The sequence below is a fragment of the Molothrus aeneus genome, chromosome 5 (assembly GCF_037042795.1).
Source record: "Molothrus aeneus isolate 106 chromosome 5, BPBGC_Maene_1.0, whole genome shotgun sequence".
Classification (NCBI taxonomy): Eukaryota; Metazoa; Chordata; class Aves; order Passeriformes; family Icteridae; genus Molothrus; species Molothrus aeneus.
The window spans coordinates 7,245,752-7,266,894 of record NC_089650.1 but is presented as its reverse complement, the minus strand read 5'-3'; the positions used below and the strand labels follow the sequence as shown (position 1 = coordinate 7,266,894).

Here is a 21,143-nt window from a genome sequence, read left to right as displayed (position 1 = left end):
CATTTAATAATTTCCTTCAACTGCTCTAGTGACTCATTATAAAGTCAGTGATACTCACCCACATAAATGCAAGCTCATAGGACTTCAGACAAAAAAATATGCAAAGCTTTTTATCTCTGCTTTTCATCTGCAGCTGACTTCTCTGCAGCCTTGCTATGGCTGCTTTGATCTCACATTGGCCAGCTTCCATGCCATCTTTCACTTCATTTGGGAAAGACTGCACTGAGTCATTGTCAGTGTGGTTTTATGCCAAGCTCCTTCTGTTCAGAGATGAAATTCCCCAAGTGGTGCCCAATTCTCCTTTCCTAAATTCTTATTTGAGCACTTTGGTTTTTGGTTTTCAAAGATTTGGAGTAAAAGGCTTCTTCTGACAGGAGCTTTCAGGTGCAAACCCAGCTTTACGGAAAACATAGATCTTGTTTTCATGTTCCTAAATAGCAAATTAGAATTACAGGTTTTCATTTGTGGGCTCAAAGATCTTGACAGGAATGTCTATCCACTGTTTATGAGCCACATCATTTGGCAATCCACATCATTTGGCAGCAATTACTCAAGTTGCCATGAGCAGTTTAAATCTTCACCAGTCACATAATTTGCTCACTGGAAAGCAAGTAGCTGGGTAAAATCAGATGGTGCAGGATCAAGATGTGAAGAGGAGTGCACAAAGCTGGGTCTAATAAATACAGTTACAAGATCTCTAAATGATACCAGAAGTAGGTGAGTGCCACGTCATAGTTCTGTAACTTCATTCAGTTTCTAAGTATTTCTGGACTGCAGCATGTTGCTTTAGAGTGGGATTCCAAATTTTCATTCATCTAATATATGCATGTTTTACCACCCTAAGATCTATTTTAAAATATTTCATATATTTACCATTAACTCTATGAAACACTAACTTTTAGGATTAGTCTGGATTGTTAACCTGGCTGTAGAGCAAAACTCATTCCTTTTTTGGATTGGCAATTCTCCAGCTTCCAAACCCAATGGCATTCCACTGATTTAATGGTATCAACACTTGAAGTGGCTAAATCATCTGAACCTTATTGAGGCACAATTTCCTCTATGGACATTTAGGGAAAAATAAAAAATGGCCTAGTACTCACAGAGTAGCAGCAGGCAAAAGCTTTGCTGTGGAAATGCTCCTCCTGGACTATATTAATTTAGGAGCTAATTTCCTGGACTAACTTGACTACTGGACCTTGATAAGGACTTTTGGGATTACAGAATAAATTTGTAACGATTGGAGACCACCTATTTCACTTCTCAGCCAGTGTCCTCCTTTCTGATCTCTCCTTTCTCAAAACTCCCCCTGCGCAGCACCATGTCCTGCAGCTCCGGGGCTCCTGAGCCAGCCAGCAGAGCCTTTACAAGGATGGCAGCTGAGGTGCTCCCAGCACTCTCAGTTTCTAACTGGACCCCAAACAGAGGCTTTCCCTCCCAATGGTCCTACTGGGCAGCATCAACCAGGAAAAGGAACATTCCTTTGAAGTCCAGCAACCGCTGCGCCTGGTCCACTCCTCCAGTGCAGTGCAGCCAAAGCCTAAATTAACGTCAACAACCTCAAATCTTGTGCTTTTTTTGTGCTACTGTTGTCACTCAGTCTTGAACTGGCATAACACTAGACATAACGACCTGACAACTTTCCCCACGAAAAGTGGAGACTTTGTAAACACCCCCAAAAATTTACCCTTGGGGGTAACCTTGCCATCAGCAATGATGGAGGCTATAAGTTGTTAGAAAGCTGCATTAGGCTGAGTAGATTTCCTTCACATCCCTACCTTTCTCCTTGTTAATCTAAGGTAGCTAAGGCCAATGCACAAAAAAAGTCTGGTGGAAATGTTAATCTTGATCTCTGCCTGCCAACAAAAACTTGTAGGCTGACTGGTACAAGTTTAGGACATTTCCCATATGCCTACTAAAATTAATGGCAAAAGCTCTTCTACAAGCATGTTCACTGTAGTTTTTTGATGGGAGGCATGATTTCAAACTCAAAATTAATTAATTAATTAACATTTACAGCATTACATTTAAAATTAATTAATTAACATTTACATAATAGAAAAAAGAAAACTCTTTACTTTTAAAAGAGCCACTGCTCTCTTCTGTCTGAGCTGCAGGTGAGAGGTTTGTTGTCATCTCTGTGATATGGAATAACACCTTCTCCCATAGGAACTGGGGTAATATGGCTTTATACACCAAGAATTGTCCTTCAAAGCTGCATCCTCTGCTCCTGAGTCCAAAAACAACTGTGGTGTACAAATTGCAGCCAGAGGGACATGGTCTCCCTGCCTTTGGTTCCCTGCAGCCATGTCCTGTGTGAAGCCAGGACAAGATCATGGTACTTGAATTACTGGAAAGCCTCACAGAAATCAGGAAAATAATCACCAGTGTTAAGCGAAAACAATCTTGTATCAATGTTGTGCTACAGCATCAAGATGTTCCAGCTGGATTGTAATGACCAAAAGTGCAGCTGTACTGACTGTCAGCTGTACTGGAAACCTATGCTGAGTCTGATTTGTACATTTTTCTTCTTCACCCCCACCTTATTTTCATCATGTCCTTTTAATCGTGTTCTCAAAGATCTCCATGTGAGTTTGGTTCCTTTGGAACAGAGCCCTGAACATAAAATTATCTAAAGCAATCTTTCTTTTATTCTAATACTGACATTCATAATCCTCTAAGGACTTAGAAGAAATAGAAGGAATAATATCAATTATGGGAAAAAGGCTTTCATAAACTGAAAAGGCGTTTTGATCTATTAAAAAAAAAATCAGTCATTTGCATTACATTTCCCAGGCTAATCCCTGGTATAATTCAAATGAGATGGTTTAGCACACAGAAAATCAGAGAAATCCTTTTTATGGGACAAACCCACAAGGTTTTGTTTATTTAAGATAATTGCAGCTGTGGGATAAAGAACTTTCACTGTATGAAATATCTTCATTCAGATATTACCAGAAATTGCTTCTCCTCTTCATTCCTTTTAGAGGAGGGAGGTGATTACAAAGACAAAGAAGTCCAACAAATCTTAATTGTAGACTATTACAGCTCTTTGGAAGACACAGGATCACCTGTACTGCCTTCAAGGATACAGGAAGGAAACAAAAAGACATGCCCTGAACAAATAGGAGAACATCATCCTCCTCCTTCTCCTCAGAAAAGTGTATTAATAGCCCTAGGTGAGCCACCTTTTGAGAACAGGCCTTTTATTTATTTTTTTCTCCAATTTTTTAAAATTAGCTGATAGCTAATGCTCCAACTGCCCAGCTATCAAGCTGTACCATCCAACCCAGGGAGATACTCTTTGTGTGGTAGGTGTGATCCTCCAACATATATCAGAGTAAACATAGTCCTTGGCTCTAGAATGCCTCTTGAAAACACCAGTATTTCAGGAATAAACCTAAAATCATGGCTCTTCTCCCCACTTTTACCCATGCTTTCACTCTAGCACATACCAACAAAACCCACTATATTTGCAATTTTGCTAATGGGTTATTATTTGGGAGGACTTAGCTTAATTCTCTGCATTTCTTCAATTTTTACATTCTTCCATGTTCACTGAAAGAATTTGTAAAACAAATAAACAAAATATTTAAGTCTTTTTACACTTCCCTGAAGAACAAACTGGGAGCAGTCATGAGGTCTGGTAGCCATATGCTTTTTAAAGCTGGGACAGCCTAAGGAATCACGAGTCCAGATTATATTTTTGACCAAGATATTCTCATTACAGTGAAGAGCAGAGCCTTAATCCATCCTCTGGGTATCTGCAGTTGGAGTCAGGACTAGGATTCACATTTCTCTACTCCAGAAAGGGCACTTTCTGCTCCTCTGTATCAAAGCACAACAATCTTAGACTTGTGCATTTGCTGTCAGAGCAATTCCATCCCAAAAGCTCATGGACCCTGCAGGCCTGTCTCTCTTCCCCTGACAGACGACTCAAGCCCAACTTGGAAAACTCATGTGCAGTTTTATGAAGGCTGAAAAGGGGTGGTGAAACCCCAAAAGAGTTGCCCTAAGCTATTTTTTTTCCTTTGACTGCAGGACCCAACTTGTCCAGCTTTTCTACTCTGCTCTTCTGTAATTCCCCAAAGAAATGTTCTTGTGCCACATCTACTTGAAGCTGGAAGACAGTTTCCAGGGCAAATACAAAATAGAAAAGTGGGAGCAAGGATGACAGGAGCTTTCCCAAAGTTCATGCTTAACTATCACCAGAGCAAACAGCAGCTGAGGTGAAGGTAAGGGTGATGCATTCACTTTTCATGAACAGATTTCAAACCAGTTCATATTTTGTGATGGTTTTATTACTATAACTCTTTAATCACATAGAAATACCATCTCTCATTTTAGCATACTCCAATAAATTATTATGAAGCATGTTCCTACATTCAGGTGGACACCAGCTGCATAGCTGACAGTCAAATAAACAAAAAAAATTAATTGGCATTACCCTGTTTCTATGGAGTTGCACTGACACATCTCACAGTATTTGATATCAATACATTTTAAAGCCACTAGGAATTTTTAGAGAAAAATGTATTGCCAAACCAGATAGCTGCAAAAAATAGCTAAAAAGTGTAACCAGTGTTTATGTCCAAGGTTGAACCCTGCCAGTTTCATACTTTGCATTTCACATTTTTAATCCAAACATCTTATTATTGTTAGATTCATGAGTCCTGAACACTAAAGGTTCCACAAAGGATTCACAAAGCTCCTTGACTTTTGGATTTCTTCCTCACCTTTCACCCACTTCATTGCTATGGAGTAACCAGAAAACTCACTTTTGGGCTGCCACATATCACACACAACATAGTATGAGCCACAGATAGAGTCAGACTTTGCTTTTTTCTTTAACTTTAGCAAATGCAACACACTTAAGAAGCACAGGGCCTTAAAAGTGCACTGCTGAACCATTAGTTTCACCTGTGAAAACTCTGCAGCTATCTAGATTCCAACCACTTACTCCAAAACCTATCAAACCTTTAGATAATTTAAAATGCTGAAGGTTTCTGTAAGATTCAGAAGTCCAACAATATAGGGAATATAAGCAAGAGGAATTGTCTCCATCAAAGGCAAAGAGATGTTGCTATAACCTTTTAAAAAAAAACCCTTGCTCTTGGAAGTGCTATAGTAAATATGTAAATATACTTTGAAATTGAATATCCTTCCTGAAGTGGAAGGCCTGGAGTACAAGAGCTCTTTGAGAGTATGTTTTGGTTTCATGGGGTCATATGTATGCAATAGTGATCTGTGCCTGGCAAGGCCTGGAGCCATTGCTACCATATCCTCTGGCAAGAAGGTTGCAGGGAGGAGAGCTGTCCCAGAGACAGGAACAGGTAATAAATGTGCGTGCATTAAATAATAATATATAACAATATATGCACTGTGATGGCATCCACATGCTTCTGACCAGGCACCCAGAATATATATACGCCCCCCCCAAAATTCTGCCTTGATACAAAACAATCTGAAGCATCTTCCAATCTCATTCATGTGGAGGTCATGTTCACCTAACACAGCTTTTCACTTGTCTGTTTCCAGATATGAAACAGAAATTTCATTGCCATAAATTACATCTGCACTATTAGAAATTTGTTGCACTTTCTTTGTTTACTTTCTTTTAACACAGAATCACAGACTGGGCAAGGTTGGAATGGATCTCATCTGGTCCCACCTCCCTGCTCCAGCAGGGCCATCCCAGAGCACAGGATTGTGTCCAGAGGGGTCTGGAATATCTCCAGTGAGGAGACTCCACACCCTCTCTGGACAATCTGTTCAGTGCCTGGGCACTGCCCAGGGAAGAAGTTCTGCCTCATGTCCAGGTGGAACCTCCTGGCATCAGTTCCTGCCCGTGGCTCTGGGGCCATTGCTGGGCCCCCAGAGCAGAGCCTGGGCCCTGCTCTGAGCCTCCCTGCACACAGGGACACCCAGGGCTGAGGGCCCCTCTCAGCTGGGGCTCCTCTCCAGGCTGGACAGCCCCAGCTCCCTCAGCCTTTCCCTGTCAGGGAGATGCTCCAGGCCCTAAATCATCTCTGCAGCCTCTGCTGGCCCCGCTGCAGGAGCTCCATGTCCCTGCTGTGCTGATGATGCCAGAGCTGGACACAGCTCTCCAGATGTGCCTCACAGGGCTGGGCAGAGGGGCAGGATCACTGCCTGCCCTGCTGGCACTGCTCTTCCTGAGGCACCCCAGGGTCCCACTGCCCCTCTTGTCCCCCAGGGCTGGCTCAGCTTGTCCAGCAGGGGCCTCAGGTCCTCCTCAAACATTTTCCCATCTCAGAGGTTTTCCCTCAAAGGGTTCTGGCTCCAGCCCACCCATATCTTGAAGATGACTGAGAAGTAGAAGCAGCCTTTGGTCTTTGTCCCCAGGAGACTGTTTCCAGTTGTGGAATATAGGTTAGTGCTCCTATGCTGAGTTATGTCCCAGGTGAGATGCAGGAAAGGACATTTCTGGGCCAGGAGAAAAACAGAACAAACACAGATTTTTCACAGTCTTGGGGCATTTAGGAAGAGCAGAAGCACAGGCACCATGTAGAAGAGACCACACGGTGCTGGGACGAGAGAAAGCTTTCCAAGGAGATGGTACAGGATGATAATAAATTCTTTTCTGTCAATCCAGTGCATTGAACTTAAAAACTCTTCAAGGGCAATATCTTCCCCTTGCAAGCAGCCAGTCTGAGCAGTGGGTAGCTCATGATCAGCTCGAATGACTGAAACCAAATCATGTTACAAAGCATTTCATCTTCTGCTCAGTTCCTCTCATAAATTTGAGGCAGGGGATTCATAAGCTACCCATTGCTTGTGAAGTATCTTCCACAAATATTCCCTTGGATCACCTCCCAGGGAAGAGCACTCTCTTTTTCAGCTCTGTCTGTAGCTCCTTCAGAAACCTACAAAGAGCATTTGGAGGAGCTGAAATGCAGAAAGATCCAAGAACCCTCTGCTTTACGGGTGTAACCCCAACAACATTTCAAAGGGCTTCTCAGAGGGGTTGCCAAAACTTTCCCTGTTCCCAGACAGGGATCAGGCAGTAACACAGCAGTGCCCACAGCTGTGACACCAGGGCTGAGGGCTGGGCTGAGATGTCACCCTTGACCAGCGTGGGGAGGCTCCTGGCACGACTCCCAGGGCTCCTTCTCTGGTCTGTCCCACATCGGGGCTGGGCTGCAGCTCTGGCAGGCAGCCCTGAGGAGGAGCCAGGGGAAGGAGCTGAAGAAAAAGCTCAAGGAAGAAAAAGTGACTGTTTGGTTTTGCTTTGGGACAAAATGCAAGCAAGATAGGAAACGACTGATTTACCTAATCATGTTTCTAATTATCACAATGGAAAGACAGGGCACACTGACAGTGCTGAATAATCAATCCCAGACCAAAATCACCCAAACTGCAGCTTCATCTTTTATTTTGGCCTTTTCTGCACTCATAGAAGGGCTGGAAGTTGATAATGGGGGAGGGTCCTCATCTGCACTGTACTGACTTGCAAAGGCAGTCATCCAAAACTAATATTCTGGGTTGAGTTCCTGGAGAGGGATGTTGGGGTTTTGTGGTGGGGAAAGGTTGGCAACCTCGACTCTGATCTGTAAAATTCCTCCTTTAGCCCTCATACATTTATTAGCTTGTTTTCACACCTTGCCCTCTTTGAAGGATTATATGTAGTCTGGAGCCTCAGCTTTCAAAGGTACATTAAGCTTGAAGCAAACCCTGGCACCCCAGAAAATTCCCCTACACTGAAGGTCATATCTACATTGACTGGCTTCCTAAATTTTCCCTGCCTCTCTGTTTTTTTTGTAAGAACTGTGCAACTTATGTGTGTTCTAACACATCCTTTTTAACTCAACAAAAATGCCATATCTAAAGCTTTAACTGCCATATGTCCCATATAGGCATATGAAGCATATTTCTTTTTAATTCATATTTTATTGGAAGCCTTACAAAGCACACAGAACAGATGCCAGTACATCAAATTCATCATGCCTAGCCTTGATTACACAGACCCAGAAGCCCCAGCCCTGCCATACAATCCTTCCTTTCAGGAAATAAAACCCAAAGACCAGTTTTCCCACAGGACCACTTGTGGGCAGAAGCTGAAGCCCTTATTACTGGAGGTTCCTTGGATACAATTTAAAGTTTGAAAGTTCCTCATATAGCTGTTCACTCATCACAACGTGCCTCTCAAAGCCCAGGCATGCTGCTCCAAGGAGGAACGCCCGTGCAAAACCAGGGAAGTCCTCGGCCAAATCTCTACCCCAAGCTTAGCAGCAGCTTTCTCTTTTTCTCTGGGCAGGAGTGCAGCAGATAAGGAGGGATATAGGAGACTGCAACATCACAAATAACCACCACCAGGAGCTGCTGCTATGTGTGAGGAGATGCCATGTCAGTCACAACAAAGCCTGAACCAAATCTACTTTGCAAAGAGGAGATTTAAAAGTCCCCTGAGGGCGTGATGTGCTATGCCATGACAAAATACCAATTAAAAATAAATTAACAGAGCAGATTCTCACTGGTCTGGAATTTCCTCCTATCGTTTGTGGTGCAAATCAAAGCATGATATACTGCAAAATTTTAGATATATTTACATATGTTTGGGCTGCCCATGTTTACTCACTCAAGGTTTCCACTCCACCACTTGTTAATGCATTTGGCATGGTCTCATGTAAATACATCTAGGATTTCAAAGGAAGGTCATTCTCTATTCCCCCCTCCACAGGGAGGGAACATGCCAGAACTGTGCTGAGGATATGGAATGAGATCACTCAAGATCAGAGTCACTGTGGGTGGGTAACCATGAGGTTACCCCTATGGCATATGTCAAAGCATTGCAAACCCTCATTACAGTCATGATATGATCATAGGAACACGACAACCCCATCTTTGAAACTGTTCCTTGATTTCAAGTCTACTTGCTGCTTTGTGGAAGTCCCTCCTGCAATAATTTTCTGCTGGTGTAATGCTAAATGGCAGCACATAGGGGGAAAAAAGGCAGCAGGGGTTGTGAATGGAGGAATATTCACAACAGAGGAGTGCAGAAAAGGGAATGCAAGGGAAGGATGGTGGAGGAGAATGGGAGAAAACCAGAGCACCAGCATCCATTTGAGGGTGTAACTTCAGAACAGTTCTAAGCCCCTGTTTGTAAATCCCTACCAGGAGTCAGCTCTGTGTGTGATCCCAATACCCAGGGGAGCCTCCCTGCACTCACATTCACTGCTTTAAGAATCAGACCCTGTCCACTCCTGTGCTTCTCTTTCATTATTTAGAGCTTTTCAGTCAAAGCAAAGCTTCTTGAAACTCAGCCAAGCAATGAAAGTTGCAAAAATTTCCATGGTTTTTGGTCAAAAAGGCTTCAGTGCTATGTAAGAAAGGAGATGCCACTATCAAATATAAAAAATGCTGTCCCTACAGCAATTTCTTTCCAGGCAATTGCCCTGGTCCTTGCCCAGGCAATGCCCCTGCAATGCACAAACATCAGTTCTGATCCCACGTGACACAGATTTTGTTCATATTTATTCTAAGCTGTTGTGGAAATAAAGTCTATGTTGGTTTTCAGCTTTATTTTTTAGACTCTATGGTAAAGAGTTTTGAATTTATTTTTCTTAGAATAGAATTTTATTTCTTTAAAATACATCTGGCTAGTTGGCATAAAATGAAACTATAGCTGGCTCAGTCCCTAGAGTTTAAAGGAATATTTCTGGTCACAGGGGACTTAGCTCAAAATTTATTTCAGGATTATGCACTTGAGGATTAAGGCAAAATACAACCCATGCAACACTTACTATTTTATATTTAAAATTTAGAACTGCTTTGAAAAGCCCAGCCAGAATTTTTTTTAACTTGTAAAAGATTACTGTTAATCTTTCAAATTTTAAAGCTGAAGTTATCTTTTTAGGAACTGTACATATCTCTGAAACACCTCTTTGCATAACATGACAGGATTTATGGAAGTCATACTTCAAATGGGTTCCTTTGGTTTTTATTTCTTTTCAATGATGCACCACATTGACACCCCTAACTCTCCTTTGGTTTTTATTTCTTTTCAAGAATGCACCACATTGACACCCCTAACTCTTCTTCTCTAATTAGGATGGGATTTCTGATGGGATTTCATTTTTTTTGTATCTAACTCTAGTCCACCTCAATCCCAATAGTGGCTTAAATGGGAGCAGGATTATGTCTTTTCAGAAGACATTTGAAAATCCAGAACTGATGCCTATTTTTACTTAATTTAGACCACAATAACTCATTTTTGCAGAGTACTGAACTAACCCTCTTAAGAATACAGCTTCCCAAGACTCAAGAGGAATCCAAGATGGAACTTTGACATCTGGATTTATGAAAGCCCAGAAACACTGGGCTTTCACCCAGGTCTGTGTGTGAGACAGCTGCAGGACGGATGCCTGGCGCTGTGGAGCTCACAAGGCAGGTTTTGAGCAGGTGTAAAAGACCACAGCTCTTCTGAGACATAATTTTCAGTGAGACTATGTCAGCTGAGCTCCTTGTGTCAGGCTTAGAGCAACCTCTATCATTTACAGGGTGGTTTATGTCACTCAGGGGCAGGTGGTACCCTTGGGTGAGACCCCACCTGCAGAGCTGCCTCCAGCCCGGGGTCCCAGCACAGGAAGGACATGGAGCTGCTGGAGCAAGTCCAGAGGAGGCACCAAGATGACCAGAGGGATGGAGCAGCTCTGCTGTGAGGAAAGGCTGAGAGAATTCGGCTTTTTCAGCCTGCAGAAGAGAAGCTGAGGGGTGACCTCATTGTGGCCTGAAGGGAGCCTGGTACGAAGATGGAGAGAAACTATTGACAAGGGCCTGGAATAGCAGGACAAGGGGAACGGCTTCAAACTGAAAGACAGTAGGCTTAGATTAGACATTAGGAGAAAATTCTTCCCTGTGAGGGTGGTCAGGCCCTGGCACAGGGTGCCCAGAGAAGCTGTGGCTGCCCCATGTCTGGAAGTGCCCAAGGCCAGGGTGGATGGGCCTGGGAGCAACCTGGAAGGTGCCCCTGTCCATGGCAAGGGGTGGGATGAGAAGAGTTGAATGTCGCTTCCAAGCCAAACCCTTCTGTGACTCCATGATTTTGACATCCTGATGCTCCTCAGAAGGAACTCCTCTAGAGGAGAGCACAAAGCCTGCCACTGACTCCAGTGATTCTCAGAAAGCAGGGTTTCCACACCATGACAGACCTCACTGCTGCCCTGCCACATCCTCTCCATCCTTGTGTCTCCCACGTGTGTGCCCAGCTCCAGAGCCAAGCCTAAAACCCCTGGGCACACATTCCCCAACAGCAGCATCATCACCTGTGTGCACTTCAACCAGTCCCAGCCAACATTGCAACAGAAAGAGAGGACAGTCAGAACATCTCTTCTCTCACCAAGCTACACAGCAGCAGCTCAATATAAGAGCAGATAAAAGTTTTAAGCTGATCCTAGGAAAGGAGTGTGCATTATAAATTGTCTTCAGGTGGCTTCCAGGTTTATGATTCTGTAATAACTTGTCTGATGCAACAAAATTCTCAAGTGTATTAATCTTCAGGTGAAAATATACTGAAAAAAATCCCTATATCTTAAAGATCACAGGTAGCAGATAGATACAGGTTGATCTGATAGCAGATCAATACAGGTTTATGAGCTGATTTCTAAAAAGCAAAAGCAGAAATGTAAAAATGAACTTGTTTCCTGCTTTCCAGTGTAACACCACTTTCCCTACATCCCATTCAAATATTATCTTGCCCTTTCAGCCAGCTCCTACTCGAGCTGACCACAGCAAAACTAACAGCTCTAGTTACCTTTTTTGCCATATGCCAATTCAGCTGAATTAAACTTCTGTATCAAACTATGCAGCTTGGATGAGGGGCACTTTTAATAGTTTTTGGGAAGGCAAAAAGCTCTGCTAAGAAGGACACAGCACTTGCATAAACTAGCAAAAATAGGAGAAACTCAGAGAAGCTCATCACACCAATGAGCAGTGTGAGATTTGACAAACCCATGTTCAATGGAGGAACTATGGCAGCACATTCAGCTCATTGCTTCCCTTCAGAACAGACATTCTGTAATTTTTTTTTCTTATCTTTAACTAAAGTTTGATTGAAACTCTTTTTAACCAAGCCCGTTCACTCACCCACAGCCTCACAGCCCAGTAGTTGTGTTTGAGAAGCACAAGTGGTTTTGTGCAGGGTTTGTGGATATTTCCCTCATGGGAGGAGGAACTATTTTTAGACATATCCTGATGCATCATTGTGTTTATGTAGAAAATTTAAAAACAGTTGGTTAGAGAAAATTTGACTTCTCTGTTAGCACATGAGTGAGAGCTGACTCACATTTTTATTATCTGAGTGGGTCTCATCTACTGGAACCACTGTTTCCAGTAGTTGTATCTGCCCCTTCTCACATCATCAGTTCTTCCTCTGCATGTCTCTCCCACACATATTTAAACTTTTGAGTATCAAGAATAAGGGAAGTGAAAACACCCTATTCATTTCAGGATGCAAAATAAACCACTCTTTTGGGGTTAAAATCAGAACAGCAATTTCAGGATATAGTTACTAGTCAATTAGCATCTCCCAAGTGCTTTGTGCAAAGGTTTTCTGGAAGACCAAAATGAAGCCCCAGCAAGCAAAGGCTGCTATGATTTTAACAGGGAAGTCTTTGCTAAGCTATGCCCAAATAAAGTAAATTAGGAGTGATCTTTAAGATATAGGGATTTTTCAGTATGATGTTTTCACATAAAGACAACAGTAATAGCAGTACATTTTATAGCTGTTAAAAGTATTTGCTGAAGGAGCTAGACTCTACAGCTAATAGACTATTTTAAGATTAAATCCTATTTTATTGCTTGTGACTAGAAAGAAAAGGAGGAACTTAGTATTTATTGGGATGGTGGGTATATCCTCTTATATAGGACAATGTGGATGTTGATGGGTTGATATTTGTTATGCATGATTTGTATCAAAATGAAATCTGCATTCACAAAGATGGACTGAAACTTAGATGTTATTGGTTTTCCAGGATGCCATGATTTGAGAATTGGTGAACCTTCAAAGCATAATTATTTTATTGGGGAAATGTGAATGATTTTTTTCCATGCTGTGTTACAGTAACCATAACTAACTGATGGTTTTACTTTTAATTATCTTGAAATAATGTTCCTAAAGACAACTAATTGCAGAATCATAAACCTGGAAGCCACCTGCAGACAATTTATAATGGACACTCCTATCCTAGGAGCAGCCCTAAATCTTTGAATTCTCCAAAACTTTTATCTAGCCACTCATGTTCAGGGATAGAATTGACACCCATTTCCTAGGCACTCTGGTCCCAGTGATTCAGGTTCTTACCATTAGTTTCTTTTTCTAATGTCTATTTAAACCCAGCCCTTCTTCCAGACCCCTCTGGCATAACCACCAGTTTTGCTTCTCCCACTTACTACTATGGTAAAACAAAATTTCAAGTAAGAGGAAACATTTCCAGACTATTTTCCAGAAAACAAACCCAGTGTTTGAGATTGCAAAACATGAGGCCTTCCTAATGTTTATTTCTTTGTTTTAATGTTTGCATGCATGTCTTTTCTCACTGGTTTTAGTAAAAATTGTTGTGAAAAATAAAAAAAAAAAGGTGGTTTTGTTGGTGTTTCAGAAATGGAGTCCCAATCTTATTATGCAATAAGTCAGAAAAGGCAAGCTACTCTCATGGGACTGAAATGCTGCTTTCTGGACCAGAATGGTTTCAGAAAAGCTAAACATTAAGATTTTTATCTGAACCAAGCTATGTGAGGCTCTCCCATCACTTGTTAGTATCCTGTTTTTTCACCTCCAGAGATTTCAGTTTAAATCCTGGTTCAGGTCACAGTGAGAATGAGAGTTTGGTGGTTTGCATCCTAGTGGACCTCTGTCAACAGTGAAAAACCACCATACAATCCTGCACCACTGGAAAGTTCTGCTGAAGAGAAAGCCTGGACTGGAATATCAGAGGTCCTTACAAGTCAGGACAGAAGGGTAATTCCACAGCTGGATGGAGAATTGGGAACAGTACCTGACACAAAGAAGTCCAGGGACTTCTAAAAGCACTATAAATTCATTGCTGGCTTAAACTGGGACATATTTATCATCTATCCAAACTCAATGAGTTTGTCAAACTCATTTTGAAACAATAACTTCACCTATTATTCAAAAAAATCTGGTGAGCACCTCATACTGAGCAATGGTGACAAGGAATGCAATCTCAGACACTGCACTTTAAATCAAATGGCTTGGAATGTGCTTTACCATCATCCCCACAGAAAATAGCTGCTAGAGAAATGATTTGTTGTACAAAAAATCTTCAGTATGAAGGTATATTAAAAAGTTTGATACCGTTGATCTCAAGGGAAATACAAAAAATAAGGGAAATCATAGAAAATGGTGAGTTGCAGATCAGAGTATGGATTTTTACATTTACCATACTAAAAAAAATAAGCTTAAAGTAAAATAAAAAATTGCAAATAATATCTTCCTTACCTTTTACTCCAAGTTGCCCTTTTCTCCTTCAGTCACACACACCCAGAAAGACAGAAGCCCTTCTCAGCTGCCCTGCAAACACATAGACACAAAAAGAAGTAGGAGTATTCTTGTTTGATGCCAAGCACAGGCTTCCCAGCTCAGGTGTTCCAAAGATGTGAAAGAGCTCTCTGTCCTGTATCCCAAAGGACTAAGAGGATTTCCCATCAACTTTCAAAAACAGTTCACAAGTGCTTTTGGACTAGAGAAGATAAGTTTTTTCTCCCCATAGGAGTATCTGAGGAAAAACCAAACGGAAATGAACAGTTTTTTGCTGTCAGCATGGATGTCACTTCAGGTACTGGCAGAATGCTGGGAATTCAATAATTCAATCACCTGTGTTGGGCCTTGCAGCTTTTCACAAAAAAAAACCCCAGAACAATTGTGCTTTTTTCTTTTTTTTGATTTTTTTTCCTACCACAGTGGCACTAGATGTTTATACCCACCATGGCAGGGGATTGGAACTATATGATCTTTAAGGTTGAATTGTTTTATGATTCTGTGATTTAGAGGACAACATAAATAAGTAAAAAAAAAATTGTTTTCTTGAATTTGTGGTGAGCCCAAAGTGAGACTGGAGTCATGTGAAAAGTCACATGCATCTCAGCAGAATATCAGCCAGGAAGAAGGAAGCTAGAGTGACCCACATCATCTTTCAATCAAATTTATTTGATTGAAAACATGAAAAAAACCCCTATGAGAACTATGGCATTGATTTTATCATTCATTTGCAAAAATAAATTCAATGAATTCAATTTTTCTGATGCTATCACAGCTTTATCTATAGGTTATTTTCTGAAGAATTCAAGTTCAAAATACATTCCACCTTGACAGCAGCTTCCTCATACAGTGAAATCTACTGCACAATGCAGTAACCATAACAAACATGTTCTTACAATAGTTTTCATCTACTTTTTAGATTTCACATTATTATCCACAGCCCATAGCAGAATGTCAGCTGTGGGACTGGATCAAAATTCAATTCTGCAGTCCCCTATGAAGGGGACAATAGATATTCAACCACATATCAACTGAGGAGAGGTAAAAGAGTTTGTATTCTCAGAAATAAGACTGAATGGATTTATGCAAACAGTGAAATAAAATAAACATAAATGTAACAAGAGCTAAAAAACATACATTAGTCTATTTTAAAATGGAAACACAAGAAAGCAAACCTTGGTAAACAAGTGAAACATCCTTAAAATAAAAGGCTCTTGAAAGCCTCTTCACAGCAAAAGTGAAGGTTCTACACAGTCCAAGTTCCATGTTTGCTGATGTCCACCTCAGAAACATCAGGGATCAGCTGGATGTGTTTGAAGCCAATAATCACAACCCCATTATTTGCTGTATCAGCTATGTGCACAATTTCAGAGCCTGAGCCTAATCAGGCCTCAAGCCTTCAAGGAGAGGAGTGACCCATCAGTGAGCTCCTGCTTCAAAACCCCATTTAAAGCATTTATTTTTGAATTAAAAGTAATAGAAGCCTCGATTCTTTTGAAGCATTCAATTCCTCATGGTGACTTTTCCTGCAAGAATATAAATTACCAGATGGGATTTCTGCACCAAAATCCACTTCAGACAATGGCAGCTTGAAGACTTAGGTGCAATTTTGGGTTGAAATGTTATTGCCAATGCCTTGCTGCGTTGCCATTTTCAGCTTGGAAGTAGACATTTCAGGAACTGCAAAATGTTCTTGAGCATTCAGGACCTGCAGCAATCTGCAGCATGCAGTAATTGAATCAGCATGGTAATCTTCTGTTTGGAGCCCATTGAAGTCAAACTTACAAGGGCAGCCTGCTTCCAAATACAGTACAAATGTAGATCTAATGCGATGATCAGATAATAAGATCAAAAACACAGAGGAAATGCTTTCTTCCAAAACACATAATTAAATTGCAGACCTCACTGATACAGGAGGCTTTGGGATTGAGATAAAAAAATCCCATCAGAGAAACACAATGACAATGCATATGTCAGTAGCTATAAGAAAGAGGAGTGCAGACTGAACCTCTGGCCAGGAGAAGCACCAAGAGAAGTATTTAAAGTAAAATACAAAATTTCAAGGGGATTCCTGTGCAGAGACATGTTGTTTTTCCTCCTGTCCCGTTCAAGAGCAAGTCAAGAACCAGAAAGGCAGCACATTGTGGTATGGAAAGAGTTGCATAAAATTGCAACCTCCCTCCTTTCTCAGTCATTATGGAAGTGCTAAACTTTTTGCCTTCAGACCTGTCATCTGAGGAAGGGTCATTGCAAGTGACAAGCTTTGTCTTCAAGCCAGGAAAGGTTATGGCAAAGATTACAATTATCCCCATCATTACTGGCTGCACACATTAGGAGAATTGTCTTTATGAAACAAAAACATGTGGGGACTAATTGGTTTTTCTTCCCCTTGCCTATCAGTCACACCTGCAGCTGGAATCAGTAGGAACAAATGGATTGTCACTACCTGGGGCTCCCCCAGCAGCCAGCATGGGTAAGTTACACACTGTGGTCACATTTTCCTGCCTGCAGAGCAGTTGTTTATTGCACATTATTTACAGAATTCTGCAAAGGCAAGAGAAGTCTGGGTCTGCACACGAATTCACTCATATAAATACACCATGCTACTCCTTCAAAGCAACTTTTCTACTACATTTACTCCCTGGGCCATTCCATAGAATCACAGATCCATTCAGGTTGGAAAAGACCTCCAAGGCCACTGAGTCCAGCCTGTGACTGATCCCCACCTTGTCACCCAGAGCAGAGCACTGAGTGCCACATCCAGGCATTCCTTGGACACCTCCAGGGATGGGGACTCAGCAATCCCCCTGCACAGTCCCTGCCAATGCCTGGCCACCCTTTTAGTGAAGAAATTCCTCCTGATGTCCAAGATGAACCTTCCCTGGCACAGATTGAAGCTATTTCCTTTTGTCTTGTCCCTTGTTCCCTGAGAAAAGAGGCTGACACCCCTAGCTGCACCCTCCTGTCAGGGAGCTGTGGAGAGCCAGAAGGTTCCCCTGAGACTCCTTTTCTCCACCCTGAGCCCCACCAGCTCCCTGACCTGCTCCACATAGGACTGGCTCTCTAGAGCCTTTACTATATTCCTACTGGGATATCACAGCTCTTTCAGAGTCAGCGAGAAAAATCTATAAAATGTAACTCCATGTACTTCTGCACTATTTCAGTGCAGGCTGGATGCTGAAGTGTCAGATTGGACAAACAATTAAGATTCTGTGGGCTTTACTCCCAATTATAGAAATGGCTGAATGAGCTGGATGGGGAAGAACTGGAGCATTATGAGACTTGTGTTTGTCTTTCTGCAATTACAGGGGAGAATTTAGATGAAACCATTCTGCTGTCTGTGGCTTTAATGAAGACCACTTGCCTTGCCTAATCAAAAAAACAAAAAGTATATAGTTGAGATCCAAAAATATCTTGGTTTAATGACGCACACAGGCAGAAGTTTATAAGTGGGCAAACTTCCTTGCAGCACAGCCTCAGTGCACCTGTGCAACAGCTGGGTTTAATCTGTCAGGGACTGTATTTTAGGCTGGAAACTGAATAGTGCTCCACCCAGCCATGTTCCAGTCCACAGACTTTTAACATTTCAGTGAGGGCAGAAAAATTGTATTCTGTGGGTTAAAGAAATCCAGGGATGATCTATGTGGTGTTGGGTGTTTAAAGAGAAGAAAATAAAGAAAAAAACAAAAAAGAAAAAGAGGGCAATTCAGCTAAGAAGAAAACAACCTAATCACCTGTTCTGGTGCAGCAAACAGAACACCCAGACTTACCAATAAACATGATTGATACTTGTGCTACTTTCATTACAGAACAGTATGGACAAACAGGATTCTGATCAATACCAGCTAAGTTTATAATTTTCACAGTTTGATTAGAAATAAGATCTGCACTTCTTCCATATCTTTCAGCAGTTACATGTATTAATAGTCTGCACCAACAAACACACAGACATAAAGATCAAATCCTCTGTCCAAGGGCCAAGCACAAATCACTATCAGCCAAACGACAGCGGGGTAAATAAACAAGGCTCTAAAGCCTACAGGCTTTCCCAGCAGTGATTTAGGAGACCTATCTTTGGACACTTTTTTCTTCCTCCCCCTCCAATCATGGGTAAGATCTTGATACCACTGACCTAAGTGGAGCCAGGTTTTTAACCATTAGCCTTGCCATACACACTCATCTGTTGCACAGATGGTATGAGGTCAGGCTATGAGCTCATACCTTCTCAGGCACAACATCAAACCCCAAAGCATCTAGAGCAAAGGATCTGCATGTGACAAGGCCATCTCAACACCACTGCTTCACCATGAAGATGAGCAGAGCTCTCTTTCCCAAACTTGCAGAAGGCAGGTTTTTCAAAAACGACCATAAAAATGTTGGTTGGCCTGCTCTGTAAGATCTGACACTGCAGGGCACTATTCCTAAGTGCCTAAGTATTCCAAAGTATTCCTTGACACACTCTTATACACTGCCCCTTCTCCCTTTTATTTTTGAAGCCACTCTTTTTTGCATTGAAGATTGCTGGACTGACAAGTGAAACACATAATAAAATTAACCAAAGTTATTACTGCAAAAATAAACCCTCCTTAACACTGTGATTAACCTGTCAATTTATGGCCCTGTGGAAAAGTTATTCCACCAACAGCCAAACCAGTCTACTGCTGCTTCCTACCAGTTCAGAAGCTAATACAGCATCTCAGTGCTATTTGGCAATGTTCTGTTCTATAAATCACAAAATTATTTGGGCTGGAGAAGATCTCTAAAAACATCAAGACCAATTGTTAACCAAACACTGCCAAGGCCACCACTAAACCATGACCCCAAGCACCATATCCATGACTTTTAAATACGTCCAGGGATTATGACTTCACTATTGTCTAGCCAGCCTTTTGCAATGTTTGAAAACCTTTTCTATGAAGAAATTTTCCTAAATGGCCAACTGAACCTCCCCTGGCACAGCTTGAGGCCATTTCCCTCTTGGGTTCTCTAGCTGGTCACAGTGACCCCAAGGTAGGTTAGAAAGTCTCTTTTCCCAGCCTGGCAGTCGCAGGAGGAGTCAGAACTCTTTAATTTCTCAGTCTCAAGGTGGTTTATTATCCCTTATCTATAAAATTCTTTCTCCTGGCCTGCTGAGGTCTGCTCAGCAGGACAGTCAGAAGCACTCTCTGCCTGCCCCCGGGGTGGTGTTATCTTTTTATACTAAAAACTACATGTACAATATTTACAATTATTTTCCAATACCTATTGCCTATGTTAGACAGTGAGCTTCTACTCTAAACCAATCTAAAAGCATCACAGCAGAAGATGGAGGCCAAGGAGAAGAAGGAGAAAGGCTGGACACACGCAGATTCCTCCATCTTGCCCCCTGAACCCCCATTCTAAAAACCCCCAAAAATCTGTTTTTCACCCCGTGATAAATTCACTACTTAAACTTTCGTGGCTCATAATTCTTCACATAAGGTTGGTAATTGTTTTTTTCCAAGGGCTAAATCAAAGGCACAGGGGTCTTGGGCTCTGTGCCAAGGTCTCTGAGCCCCCTGGGCAGGGACTTGACTCCTCCAGGGCAGCCAGAGGAATTTCCTGGGTTCCCACATTTCCTCATGTCCTCTCTCCTGTTATTTGGGAGAGCAGACCAATCCCAATCTGGCTGCTCCCTCCTGTCAGCAGTTGCAGAGAGCCAGAAGGTCCCCCCTGAGCCTCCTCTTCTTCAGGCTGAGCCCCCCCCATCTCCCTCAGCTGCTCCTGGTGCTCCAGACCCTTCCCAGCTCCATTCCCTTCTCTGGACATGCTCCAGCCCCTCAAGGTCTTTCCTGCACTGGGGAGCCCAGAACTGCCCACAGGATTTGCAGTGTCCCAGCAGTGCCAGCACAGGGACACTTTCCCTTTCCATCAGCTACAGATCAACATCCTGTCATCTCTCCATCTCAAACAAAATGAAGCTCTTCCTCTCATGAGACTGATGAAAATTTATTCTGCAAGCCATGACACTCCATTGGTTGGACATCCACCAGGGGCTGGGACCCTGGATTGTGTTCCTTGTTTTGGGGCCTGGTTATGTGTGACCTCAAGTGCCATTGTAACCACAGAAATTAAGGATCCTCCTGAGTCTAGTGAACAGGACCAAGCTCTGGGAGAAGCTCTGCCTTAAAGCTCTGCTTTAGATCAAAAAGGTTGAATGAAGTGAGAACACTTGCTTTTCATTTTGATGAGTGAAAGGGAGGGCAACTAGCTGCAGTTGACCTGAAGCAAAAGTTTTTTCTATAAGTTTTGCTGAACTGGAAAATCAACTTTTCACAAAGCCCCTAATCAACACAGGGTTTCATGCTGAATAAAGATGGATAAACTCCCCCACTGTATATTGCATTTTTTTTCCTTAGAAATACTATTATTTTCTTCCTCAGTTTCAATTTTTCTCAGGATTAGCTTCACTTACACTAACTTAAAAGTTTGAGCTTAGAGGCTTAGAGGTGCAAGATGAGATTCCTAATCCCCTAGTGCAATCACTCCATGGAAATTAGAAAACCTTCTCCTTTTAAAGATTTATCTGTGAGTCTCAGTTAATCAAGCACAATAGAAGGATCTCAGCCTGCATAGAATTTAACATTAGAAGGAAATGCAATTTACCAGA

At 42.0% G+C, this 21,143-nt stretch overlaps 1 long non-coding RNA gene across 1 annotated transcript in view; it reads right to left on the bottom strand.

The window, feature by feature from the left end:
• LOC136557055 (uncharacterized) overlaps positions 1-21,143 on the bottom strand; it is a 33,563-nt gene that overhangs the window by 6,733 nt on the left and 5,687 nt on the right. Inside the window, exon 2 of the long non-coding RNA XR_010783729.1 lies at positions 14,477-14,548. This is a non-coding gene — a long non-coding RNA (uncharacterized lncRNA). The remainder of the gene's footprint in view (positions 1-14,476; positions 14,549-21,143) is intronic.